The following is a 12,060-nucleotide window of genomic DNA, read 5'->3' on the forward strand; positions in this document are numbered from 1 at the left end:
GGCCAGGCCAGATAGCCATATTCAATCAGAGGGGTGTGCATATATTAACTGTGGTAGGTTGAAATCCGATTGGCCACCTGTGTGTGGGCCGGGCTCAACCACCACTATAAAAGATGGTCTGTGAGGCTGGAGGAGTAGGTTTTTTTTTTTTAGCAAGAGCAGCAGTGGCATTGGCGCCACCGCAAGCGCTGGCGCCACCCCGTGCACCAGAGCAGCAGTGGCAGCCGCGCCCCCGCAAGCAATGCCACCCTGAGCCGGAGCATCAGCAGCAGCAACAGCAGCCGCGCTGCTCAAGCAGCCACGCCGACTCAGCAGTGCCACCACCAGGAGCAGCCTCTCAGGAGCCAACGGTGCAGCCTCGCTGGGAGTGGGCCTGTGGTAAGGTGAGGGTGGGGCAGGGAGCCTCCAGGAGGGACCCCAGTGACTGGGAGGCGGTGGTCCCCAGCAAGGCTCGGGCACCTACCAGTCAGTTTGGTTTCTAATGCAGTTTGGTTACTAATGCAGTTTGGTTTCTGATGCAGTTTGGTTTCTGATGCAGTTTGGTTTCTGATGCATGGCACGAAATAAAGCTTTGCTTGATTTTTCTCCTTGTGTCAGTCTCGTTCCTTTGATCATGGACCCTAACAGGCACCTGGGTGTTTCAGTCATTAAGTGTCTGCCTTCAGCTCAGGTCATGATCCCAGGGTCCTGAGTTCGAGCCCCACATCAGGTCCCTGCTCAGCAGGAAGCCTGCTTCTCCCTCTCCCACTCCCCCTGCTGGTGTTCCCTCTTTCACTGTGTCTCTGTCAAATAAATAAATATAATATTTTTTAAAAATTACATAAACAGTTTACCATCAACATCTAACCCATCAGGCCCATGTACTAGAAAAACTGTTTTTGTTCCCAGAGGCCTCAACCTCTTCTCTCTGTATCCTTTGAACAACTGTAGCTGGAGTTCATTCAATTGGCAAGTAGGATGGGTTATCAATATGTTCTTGTTATTATATGTACATTTTCCAAATAGGTTGAAACTTTCCTCTGCCACAAAGCTGATACCTTCACAGTGGCAAAGACACTGTTAGAGGGGCGCCTGGGTGCCTCAGTCAATTAAGCGTCTGCCTTCAGCTCAGGTCACGTTCTCCAGGTCCTGGGATTGAGCCCTGCATCGGGCTTCCTGCTCAGCAGGGAGTCTGCATGCTCCTATCTCTCTCCCTTCCCCCCTACTTGTGTGTGTGTGTGTGTGTGTGTGTGTACGAGCACGCACATGCATACACACATGTACACCCTCTCTCTTTTTCTCTTTCTCTCTCAAATAAAATCTTTTTTTTTTTGAAAGAATCTTTTTTTTTTAAAGATTTTATTTATTTATTTGACAGAGAGAGATCACAAGTAGACAGAGAGGCAGGCAGAGAGAGAGAGAGGGAAGCAGGCTCGCTGCTGAGCAGAGAGCCTGATGCAGGACTCGATCCCAGGACCTTGAGATCATGACCTGAGCCGAAGGCAGCGGCTTAATCCACTGAGCCACCCAGGCGCCCTCTCAAATAAAATCTTAAAGAAAGATTTAGAAAATATGTTTCTTAGAAAATATGTTTCCCACATGGGATATACCTTCCATAATCTCAGTGATCAAGACACACACATCACTGGGCAAATCATACAAGCCTTAATGAATACCTTGCAAATCTCTTGGAATTATCGCGTCCCTATCACTCTCAATCATCAATCAAGGTTCAGAAATCTAATGGGATCCTTAAACTTAAAATCTCTAGGCTTGGGGCACCTGGGTGGCTCAGTGGGTTAAAGCCTCTGCCTTTGGCTTAGGTCATGATCCCAGGGTCCTGGGATCGAGCCCCGCATCGGGCTCTCTGCTCAGCAGGGAACTTGCTTACTTCTCTCTCTCTGCCTGCTTCTCTGCCTACTTGTGATATCTGTCCGTCAAATAAATAAATAAAATCTTAAAAAAAAAATCTCGGGCGCCTGGGTGGCTGAGTGGTTTAAGCCGCTGCCTTCGGCTCAGGTCATGATCTCAGGGTCCTGGGATCGAGTCCCGCATCGGGCTCTCTGCTTGGCAGGGAGCCTGCTTCCCTCTCACTCTCTCTGCCTGCCCCTCTGCCTACTTATGATCTCTCTCTGTCAAATAAATAAATAAAATCTTTAAAAAAAACTTAAAAAAAAAAAATCTCTAACCTTGCTGAAACTACTATACTCCCTTGGCCTAAGGAATTGCCTCTGAGTCTGCCAACCATTTGTAGTACCCCCTCCGGAAAACCACCTCCTTATGAGATAGTCACCCAATGTACCCCAATGCCTATTGGCTGATCCCACTTTCTGCTGATCCCTTGTTATCGTACACATACAACCAGTGATTGTAAGACTTTAATGTCTTATTCTAAAGCCTATCATCAACAGGTTAAAGCAGCTTTTCCTGTTCTCAATTCAAATGATTCTGTTAATTGTAGTCTAGAGCCTGGTGACTGGGTATTTTGGAAACATCACAAGAGAAAAATAGCTCTTGAGCCCCATTGCAAAGGACCATCTCAAGTGCTCTTGACCCTTGACACTAATGGAAAACTAGAGGGCATTGAGCCTTAAATACACCTCTCACAGCTAGTTACCAGCTGCCTTCTGGCCCTGTATAGATGCTGGAGACCTTCAAATAAAACCAACAAACAAGAGAAGCAGCTGACATTGAGGTAGACTGCTTCCACCCAAGAGGCCAGATCAAGACTTCAGATTTTAAGCATGAAATCTTTTTTCATTTTCTTTCCTTTACTGTGGCATTGGCCTGGAAAGATAACACCTTCAGTATCTCCCAGGCCATTAGAAAGGGGGTAACCTTTCAGACCGCTGGATTCATCATCAAAGATCCCAATCTTCCCATGATGCTAGAGACTTCCTGGTACTCCTTGTGACCAACTACTCTTCTACTCCCAATGTAAATGCTAACTACAATCAATACCCCCACTCCTGCTGACCCTGAAGAAGTCTCTCACCAAGTTTCATGTTTATGACCAAAACAACCGGTGCCTTGTTTTTACCTTTCTTCAATTATAACTGTATGTACCAAATTAGACACAAAGACTTAATGTAAGTCTTAGTACATTTGCACCATCGCCGTCCCATAGGAGGCTCAGATCTGCCCCTACTCACTAAGAGAAAACATCAGCAGTAAACATCTTTGCAAGGTATTTAGAACGACTCATTCTTTTATGCTGGGAGATTTTCTTTCCATATGAGCTAAAAACCTAAATTATTCCTGGCTTGAATGGGTAGACACACCAATTCCTACAAATGAATCCATGAACACTAACACTTTAATGAGAACGGTTTGTGCTCTGAGAGGGTCTGTCTTTCCCTGTGGTTGTTATCATTCTCCTCAGCCCTGTGGATGCCTATATAGCTGCCACACAGCTGGGCAATGCCTCTTAGGTTATGTAACAGTGTCCCTAACTTTTCACAAGCAAACTAGGACATCTTATTGATCAACTCCCCTGGATTTATATTGTCAAGGCATACCTGCCAGAAGGCATTCATGGCTTAGGATTTGCTTCCTGTGGCAAGTCCATACTTTCCTGGTTATAGGAGTAAATGTAAAGGTGGTTATGATCAGAAACCCCTCCTTGGAATACTATGCAGCCATCAAAAGAAATGAAATCTTGCCATTTGCAACGACATGGATGGAACTAGAGGGTATTATACTCAGCAATATAAGTCAATCAGAGAAGACAATTATCATATGATCTCTCTGGTATGAGGAATTTTAGAGGCAGAGTGGGGGCTTGGGGGGTAGGTAAGGAAAAAAATGAAAAAGATGGGATCAGAAGGGAGACAAACCATAAGAGACTCTTAATCTCACAAAACAAACTGAAGGCTGCCGGGGGGAGGAGGGTATAGAGAGGGTGGTTGGGTTAGGGACACTGGGGAGGGTATGTGCTACGGTGATTGCTGTGAAGTGTGTAAGCTTGATGACACACAGACCTTTACCCCTGGGGCAAATAATACATTATATGTTAATAAAAATAATTTTTAAAAAAAGAAACCCCTCCTTAATTCTGGAAGATATAGAATTTGTTGCTAAGCCAATAGCTTCCAAAATAATCTTTAGACTCTGACTAAAGTTGCTGTTGTTAAAAATTTTATTTATTTAGAGAGAGTGCACGTGAGCGGGAGCTTGATCTAGAACCCTGAGATCCTAATCTGAGTTTAAATCAAGAATCAGACGCTTAACTGACTGAGCCACCAAAGCATCCCCAAAGTTGTTCTTAATAACAAAAGAGCTCTTGAATATCTTTTAGCTGAGCAAGGAGGCATCTGTGCTGTGACCAACACCACCTACTGTACCTGGATTAACACCTGCAGAGGTTGAAAAGTCAGCTGGATTAGATCACAGAACAAACCACTTGATGGCTTAAAAGGTGACTCCTCCCACAAGGCCTTTTTTTGACCTACTGGTTTGCTCTTACGGACCATGGCTCCAAAGTGCACTCCAAACATCTGAAATTATCTTGTTTATAATAATCTCCGTGCATGTATTCCCTCAAAATTATGCCTCCTCGCTGTAGTTCTCAAGAAGCAAAGCCCTTCCCTCCCTCTAGGTTTCCAGCAGCCTTTGGCGGGCCGCCAACTACATTACCCAGAAGATCAGGCGCGCAGCTGAGCCAATGGAAGCATTTCCGCGGTAATTCATCGCCGGGGGCGGGACTTCCGGCCTCCTCCTTGACGCTCTGGGGCGTGCGGGGGGGTGAGACCGAAGTGACTGGACTGTGAAGGCGTGGGAGTCGTTGTCCCCAAGGCAAAGAGGCGGGTCTGTGGCTCGGTGACGCCTTCCAGGCTGCCGGGGCTTGGACCCGGGACCGCCGGTCCGGATGTCCGCTCCGCCCTCCCAGTCGGATGGCGGCGGTCGCGCCCAGGGACCCGGCTGAGGTAAGCGCTCGTCCCCTGGGCCAGACCCCAAAGGCCCGAGCGCCGGCTACCTGCTCGCGTCCATGCGGCCCGTGCCCGGGTATCCAGGACGGGGAGGCGCCGGCCGGCTGCTTGCGGGAGCGGGTTCCAAGCTGGGGCCCTCTGGGCGGGAGGCGGGAGGGGGCCGGAGGCGGGAGGATTCTGCCTTCAGGGGACCGAGAGCGTGAGGCGGAGTCACGCCTGGACTGGCCGGCCGAGGTGCGGGACACACGTCCTGAGGGCCCTGGGACCCATGGGAAGATCATTAACAGGAAGATACAAGTCCGGCCTCCCACAACATGGTCTCAGTGGTAGGTCCCCCAACAATGGCTCCCTCTGGCTAAGTAGGTCCTTACACTCCGGGTTGTGGTTTCCTATGAAATTCCACTTCTCCAGTTCTTGAGTTTGGAGACCACGGAGAAACCCAAAGCCCAGGGTGTGAAACCTGCAACGATTATAAGCAGGTGCAGAGGGTTCTGTCGGAAACTGGTGGAAGACGTATAAAGGCTCTGGTAAAACGGAGTTGGGGGTGGTCAGGAAACCACCAGCCTAGCCTGTCTTTTGTGTGGGAAGAAAAAGCAGATGTGAAGGCATGACTGGAATTGCTACCGGAGAAGTTCTGTGTCTATTCTGGAAGTCATGAGAGATAAGGATCAGAGGACAGATGATATGATATGTCTGGAATATTCAATGCTCGAAGACTAGGGACATATTTATGAATTAGAACAAATGAAGTACTGAAAGTTGACATTTCTATAGCTTAGAATCCTTTTAAAATCAGGAAATACTAACAAGATAATTAGGAAAATGCAGCAAAAGTAAAAAAAAAAAAAAATCATGGTAATCCTATATGAAGCTTTCAGCTATTTAAATATTTAGAGAAAGTATCTTTTTTTTTTTTTTAATTAACATGTAATGTGTTATTTGCCCAGGGGTACAGGCCTGTGAATCGTCAGGCTTACAAAGTTCACAGTGCTCACCGTAGCACATACCCTCCCCAATGTCCATAACCCAGCCACCCTATCCCACCCCCACCCCCAGCAACCCTGTTTGTGAGATTAAGAGTCTCTGAGGTTTATCTCCCTCCCCAGCCCCATCTTGTTTCATTTTCTCCCTCCCTACCCCCACCCCCCCACTCTGCCTCTCAAATTCCTCATACTAGAGAGATCATATGATAATTGTCTTTTAGGGAAAATAATGAAGTAAAAATATGAAAAACAAATAATAAGAAATGTGACAAGAATTGAAAGAAATCAAAAAACACATCAGGAACTGTGAAAAGCAGAACTAAATAAAAATAGATACAAGTCATTTTTTATGTAGAACGATTAGATATTATAAATACAGCTACTATAAAAAAGACAATTTGTGTATTTCAAACACAAATGCTGATATTCCTGGGCTATTAATTCAAATTGAGAGCCCAGAAATAAACCCATACTTATCAGTTAATCTATGACAAAGGACGCCATAGGGAAAAGATAATCTGTTCGATCAATGGTATTGGCAGAACTGGACAGCTACATGGAAAAAAAAGTGAAACTGAGCCACTTTCTTACGCCATTCAGAACAAATGAACTGAAAATGGATTAAAGACCTAAATATACAGGGTGTCTGGGTGGCTCAGTGGGTTAAGCCTCGGCCTTCAGCTCAGGCCATGATTTCAGGGTCCTGAGATCAAACCCTGCATGGGGCTGTCTGCTCAGCGGAGAGCCTGATTTCCCCTCTCTCTCTGCCTGCCTCCCTGCCTACTTGTGATCTCTCTCTTTCTCTGTCAAATAAATAATCTTTAAAAAAATTTTTTTTTTAATTTAAGACCTAAATATGAAACCTGAAACCATGAAATTCAAAACTGCGTATTTTCAGTAATGGCATGAATATCAATCTCCATTATTTATCTGAATCTGTCTCCTTAGACAAGGGAAACAAAAGCAAAAATAAACAAAAAGGACTGAATCAAACTCAAAAGCTTTTTCATGGCAAAGCAAGCCATCAACAAAACAGAAAGGCAAAGATAATAGCTACTGTATCCAATTAGGGGTTAATATCCAAAATATATAAAGAACTCACATACCTCAACACCAACGACCCCTAAAAGTTTCAGTTAAAAACTGGGAGAAGATCTGAATGGACATTTCTCCAAAGACGATATACAGCTTGCCAACAAACATTAAAGAATGCTCAGTATGACTCATCAATAAGGAAATGCAAATCAACACAAGGAGATATCACCAGTCAGAATGGCTAGTATCAAAAAGACAAGAAATAAGTGTTGGCAAGAATGTGGAAAAAAGGGAACCCTCATGCACTTTTAGTGGGAATGTAAATTGCTGCAGCTACTCTGGAAAGCAATATTGAAGATCCTCAAAAAACCAAAAATCGAATGACGGAGTCCAGTAGCTCCACCCCTGGATATTTACCTGAAGAAAACAAAACACTAATTCAAAAAGAAATGTGCACCCCTTTATTTATTGCATTATTTACAACAGACAAGATATGGAACCAACCAAAGTGTCCATCGATGAATGGATAAAGATGTGATATATATACACAATGGACTATTACTCAGCCATAAAAAAGAAAAAACCTGCCATTCATGACAACACGGATGGACGTAGAGGGCATTATGCTAAGTGAAATAAGTCAGATGGAGAAAGATACTGTATGATTTCACTTACATGTGGAATCTAAAAAAACAAATGAGAGAAATTGACTCATAGAAAACTAGTCGTTGCCAGGGAGGAAGGGGTAGAGGGGGATAGGCAAAATTGCTGAAGGGGATTAATCAGTAGAAACTTGCCATTATAAAACAAGCCACAGAGATGAAAAGTACAGCATAGGGAATACAGTCAATAATACTGTAATGACTTTGGTGACAGATGGTAACTACACATACAGTGAACATTTCATGATGTATGTTTCAAATCACTAAATTGTGCATCTGAAATATATTACATGTCAACTATACCTCAATTTAAAAAAAATTTAAAAGAGATGTGTTCTAAAGGGCAATAAATATAAGTTTATTGAGAAATCTTGTATTTATACCTAACAATTTATTCTGGAAAGGAAACCAGAACGGGCTGGTGGTACATAGGAGATAGCCTAGGAACACCCCTATTATCTATATATTGGTAAACTTTTATAAACATATATGTATTTGGTTTGATTATCAACTTGTAGAGAAAATAGATAATGGGATAAAATATTAAGATTGGTTCCAAATGAGAAGGGAAAAAAGAATCTCCATTTATATCTCAGGTCAAATAGAAAATAAGCTGCAGCAACCCTAACATGAAAACAAAAAGCCCAAGCTTATTAAAAGAAAAGAAAATAGGGGCGCCTGGGTGGCTCAGTGGGTTAAGCTGCTGCCTTCAGCTCGGGTCACGATCTCAGGATCCTGGGATCGAGCCCCACATTGGGCTCTCTGCTCAGCGGGGAGCCTGCTTCCCTCTCTCTCTCTGCCTGCCTCTCTGCCTAGTTGTGATTTCTCTCTGTCAAATAAATAAATAAAATCTTTAAAAAAAATTTTTTTAAACAAAACTGAGCTTGAAATGTGCAAGTCATTATAAAACAAGACCCCAATTTAAAATCACAAAATATGCTTGTCACTTTAAGATAAAAATGGATGCAAAATACAAAGACAACTAAAAAACTTTAATTGCAAAAATAACTTATATAATATAAAAAAACTATATTTTCAGTATCCATATAAGCCATAAAATATTAGGAAAAGCTTTAAAACAGGCAATTTTTGTGAAAATTATCCAGTATATGGAGATACAACTATACAATATATTAATTTGTGAAAATTTCATTGATTTCAAAATTAACCATTAATACATTCAAAACTAAAGTGGACTGAAATTTTTGAATGTTTCAAAATCATTCTAATTGTAAAAAACTTACATAGTTATATATTTATTACTTTACCATTTCTACTTTATATCACCCTACCCTATCTACTTTATATCACATTTCACTGAATTTTTTAAAAATGTATTTGGAAGCTTTCCTGTGCACGCTTAACAAAATTCATTAAAATAAAAATGCTTTTTATTTTTCCAAGTGGTCATCTGTTGCATACATCATATTAAACAGTTTAAGTTTTAAATAAGTAAAACTCACATTGAATTTTTAGGAAAGAAAAACAAAGAACTCTTAACGAACCAAAACACAGCTATGTGACAAGAATCTCTGCTGTGTGGAATAACATACCTTAATAGTATTCATCATTGTGCATTTAAGCATCATAAATCAAATTTGTCTAGAGGATCTGAAGAGAATTAATCTGGCAATTAGGGCAAGTAGAGGTCCATAAGGAGTGCTCTCTCTGTAGATATGAAAATGAATCAGGATGAATGGGTGGCTCAGTTGGTTAAGCATCTGACTTTAGCCCAGATCATCTCAGGGACTTGGATTCAAGCCCTGCATGGGGCTCTCTTCTCAGCACAGAGTCTGCTTGTTCCTCTCCTCCTCCCCCCACTGGGGCATTCTCTCTTTCTCAATTTAAAAAAAAAAAAAAGAAAAGAAAATTAATCCAATTATTTCTATGATAATCCACCAATTGGTGAGCATGCTCTTGGTTTCAGTTAAAGAGTGATTCAGAAGAGAAAATAAGCTAGATCACACATGTGGATTGGACAAAATTCCACAATAAATATGCTGATTTATGTGGCACTCTATAGAATGAACAAAACTAGGATATTACTAAAGCAATATAAATGCCAATAACTAAGAGCTAAGCACAGAACAAACTGAAAAGGAAAGTTATAGAAATATTTTAATATAAAAACACAAGCTGGGGCGCCTGGGTGGCTCAGTGGGTTAAAGCCTCTGCCTTCGGCTCAGGTCATGATCTCAGGGTCCTGGGATCGAGCCCCACATCGGGCTCTCTGCACTGCGGGAAGCCTGCTTCCTCCTCTCTCTCTGCCTGCCTCTCTGCCTAGTTGTGATTTCTCTCTGTCAAATAAATAAAATATTTAAAAAAAAAAACAAAAACAAAAACAAAAAAAAAAAACACAAGCTAAAAATCCCATGGAATTCTGTCATGAGTAAGTGCTCAGTGTTTTTTTATTTTTTGGCTCAGTGTTTTTTTTACTTTTATTGATGCTCCCAGGAGCCAAGGTAAAACCATCATCACTTCTATGTCATAGTCAGCAAACCAAGGTTCTAGGAGCTCTGGGGAGTTGCCCAGATATTCCCAGGAATCCATAGAAACCTCAGTACTGTGCAGACCCTCCTCCCTGCAGATGGGTTTTGGGGGTTGACCTGTATCAGGGGCTCCTGAGAAGCTCAATTCCTGACACACCAGGGGGCACAGTGGTAACAGGGAGAGCTATAGGTGCCTGGATCTAGGATGCTCCCCACAGGTAGACCTACACAGGAATGGACACCTCAAATCTTCAGTTTCCAATGGACCAGGAATAGGGCAGCTCCTAAGCTCCATTTTACATAGGATCAAACTGAAGCCCTGGATGGGGGCATTTGCCCATGGGTTCTTACAATGGCCAGGAATCCAGGAATTAAACTTAAGAGACCAAGGACCAGGACTTGGGAAGTCTACATCACCCCCCAGCCAGGCTTTGGGACTCAAACTAAAAGCCCAGCCCATTCTGATGCAACCGTTTCCCCCATCTGCTCCAGCCCACCAACCCCAGTGGTGATAACCCAGGGAAATGAGTAACCACTACAAAGCAAGGCTTTATTGTATTGTTCAACAACTGGACTTAAGGAGAATGTGATGGAGAGGGGTGCCTGGGCAGTTCAGTGTCTGCCTTTGGCTCGGGTCACAATCCTAGGGTTGAGCCTTGAGTCAGGCTCCCTGCTCAGCCGGGAATCGGCTTCTCCCTCTCCCTCCCCCTACCCCCCCCCCCCCACTCGCTCTCTCCCTCAAATAAATAAATAAAATCTTTTTAAAAAGAATGTGATGGGGTGGGTTGCTCAGTCAGTTATGCGTCTGCCTTCAGCTCAGGTCATGATCAAGTCCTGGGATCAAGCCCCACACTGGGCTTCCTGCTCAGGAGGGAGCCTGCTTCTCTCTCTCTCCCTCTGCCCTTCCCAACTACCTGTTCTCTCTCTCTCTCTCTCTCTCTCCCTCTGCCCCTCCCAACTACCTGTTCTCTCTCTCTCTCAAAATCTTTTAAAAAATAAAAAAATGTGATGGAGAACATGTTAATAATGCAGAAAAAATTGAAAAGGGTACAGCTGTTCAGTGCATGCGAGCACACACACAGTTGTTTCACTGTCCTGTCAAAGGAAAACAGCCAAAGCTCAAAGAATAAGAAAAAGATGTGCGCAGGCATTTTAACCAAAGATGCAGACAGCAAATGAGCATTGGGAAAAATGCCCATCGTCAATCCTTACAGAAATGCAACTAAAATGAGAGAACACTAAAAACTTATCAAAAAGGCTAAAATTGAAATGATTGGCTAAACTACATATTCAGAATGTGGAGGAAAGGGAGCTCTCATACCTGCTGGGAAGATGCAAAAAGTGTGATCCAAAGTAAAACATTTATCTACCCTGTGACCCAGACGTCATGTTACCAACAGAAGTTCAAAGAAACATACATTCACATAAAACATGTTTAAACTAGCTTTATCCTCAATAGTCAAAATCTAGAAAAAACAGATAAATGGATAAACTGGCATATGTAAAAATATTACTCAGCAAAAAAACAAAAAAACCCACTACTCATGTAGTATCATGGATGAATCTCAAAGTAATTGTGACACATAAAAACAACAAAAACATTCAAAAAATTCAAAGGCACCCATCCATCTATTGTAAGAGAAAGTAAACCAGTGGTTTACTGGTTTACCAGTAGGGACAGGGGAGATTATAAAAGGACATGAAATAAGCATAATGTGACAGATATGTTCATTATCAAGATCATGGTTTCAGAAATTCATAACTATGTCAAAACTTAGCAAATTATACTATAAATATATGTAGTTTAGTACATATAAACTATACCCCAATAAAGCTTTAAAAATGGCTCAAGACAGAATGTCTGTGTCCTACTCTTTTTAGAAAATAGGTTTGGCAACACCACACTGACTCCATCTCTTTCTCATGCCTATGGGGGTATATTATGTCAGTGGCAGCAAATGTAGAGAACAATGAATATTTACAT

Source organism: Meles meles, chromosome 19, assembly GCF_922984935.1.
Source record: "Meles meles chromosome 19, mMelMel3.1 paternal haplotype, whole genome shotgun sequence".
In the NCBI taxonomy this organism is placed as follows: domain Eukaryota; kingdom Metazoa; phylum Chordata; class Mammalia; order Carnivora; family Mustelidae; genus Meles; species Meles meles.